At 41.1% G+C, this 1,937-nt stretch overlaps 1 pseudogene; it reads right to left on the bottom strand.

Annotated features, from left to right (window-relative positions):
- Positions 1-1,129: 1,129 nt before the first annotated feature.
- LOC127077000 (uncharacterized) lies at positions 1,130-1,229 on the bottom strand (annotated as a pseudogene).
- Between the last annotated feature and the right edge of the window lie 708 nt (positions 1,230-1,937).

Below are 1,937 nucleotides of genomic sequence, written 5' to 3'. Positions count from 1 at the left end.
GCGAGAGTTTGAGATAAGGGTGTTTAAAACGTTCAGTGTTTTCTTAAAAAGAGTTTCTGCAACTTTATTGCTTTCAAAAAAATGGTTTTTGACTTAATTATAAGTGACAGCTACATTAACGTAAAATCATGGTTTATTCAACAGAGCGAGAGTTTGAGATAAAACCTTTAATCAATAAAGTTAACTGAAACGATTTATTTTAAAACCAAGAAACCGACAAAGAATTGATTCCCTAATTACGACGAACTACATACCGATATCCGCTTTATTAATATTTAATCTAGATCTTAGTTTAGTTTTTAGCTTCGCCCCCAAACAATCAACCATTACTCACCTTAGCTTTACGAAGTAACCTTAGATAACGGTATATCGATTCATAAGTCCCTGTGGGATCGATATCTTTTAAAACTACGCGATAGAACTGTGCACTTGCAGTTTGTACCCCAAATTCGACTCATAAAGTCGCGATCAAGTTTTTGGCGCCGTTGCCGGGGACTTTTATTTAATCGATATCGTAACTCTTCCGTTACGCTGTAGAGACTAAGGTTTCTTTTTCTTCTATTCTTTCTTTCGTTGATTTGTATGCCACGCACTCGCTCACAAGGCGAACCGCTCTATTTACGAATCAACGATATCGAACTATATCTCCGAGTCTTACGATGAATTCGGGAATATCGTGCTGCAAACAATCTCCCTCCTATAGAACTTCCTGATTTCAAAAACCTTTTTCCTTCGATAACCGAGATGGCAGAACCAGCTCGTGCTCTTAGAGATTACGCCGCTCCATTGCAAGATGAGCCGCATTCAAGTATTGCTCCGCCCGCAATCGAAGCAAACAACTTCGAACTTAAACCTTCGCTGTTGCAGGCGGTGCAACAGAACCAATTCTCTGGAAATCCTTCCGAGGATCCAAACCTTCATTTATCCGTATTTGTCCAATACGCTGATACTGTTAAAGCTAATGGTGTCACTTCAGAGGCAATTCGACTTCGTCTTTTTCCTTTCTCATTAAGAGATAGCGCTAGAAGATGGCTTCAATCTCTCCCTTCCAACTCAGTCACCACATGGAACGAGTTGAAGAAAGTTTTTCTTGCCCGATACTTTCCGCCAAGCAAAACAGCTATGTTAAGAGCCCAGATAAACGGATTTAAACAGAAAGACAACGAGTCTTTTTTCGAAGCATGGGAAAGATACAAAGACATGATGAGACTTTGCCCACACCATGGTTTGGAAGACTGGTTAGTAATTCACACATTTTATAATGGTCTCTTATACAACACAAGGTTAACAATAGACGCCGCTGCAGGTGGTGCATTAATGAACAAACCTTATGCTGATGCTTACCAGCTTATCGAGAGCATGGCCCAAAACCACTATCAGTGGGGAACCGAACGAACAACGGTGGAAAAACCTCAAACGAAAACTGGCATGTACGAGATAAGTAACCTTGATCACGTTAACGCAAAAGTGGATGCTTTGGTCCAGAAAATTGAAAGTTTAAACGTATCACCTCCAGCCGCCGTGGTTGCTATAACTCAGAATTGCGAGGTCTGTGGAATCCAAGGCCACACTCCTACGGACTGTCAACTCTTGACAGGAATCCAAGCAGAGCAAGTAAACTATGCTCAAGGAAGCCCCTATGCGAACACCTATAACTCAAATTGGAAGAACCATCCAAACCTTTCATATAAGAGTAATAACGCTTTGTACGCACCTGGACAGTCTCCAAATCAAGCCCCAGCTATACCTCCGGGATATCAGAAACCGAACCCATCCATGCCTAACAATAACGCCCCTAGGAAATCCAACTTGGAAATCATGATGGAAAACTTTATAGCTTCCCAACAACAAACCAATAAAGATTTCTTAAACCAGAATGTACACACTGGCGAACAACTTAAACAACTAGCAAGCAAAGTAGATGCCTTGGCTACCCA

Source organism: Lathyrus oleraceus, chromosome 4 (genome assembly GCF_024323335.1).
Source record: "Lathyrus oleraceus cultivar Zhongwan6 chromosome 4, CAAS_Psat_ZW6_1.0, whole genome shotgun sequence".
Lineage (NCBI taxonomy): Eukaryota > Viridiplantae > Streptophyta > Magnoliopsida > Fabales > Fabaceae > Lathyrus > Lathyrus oleraceus.
This window is presented reverse-complemented; position numbering and strand designations above follow the sequence as displayed.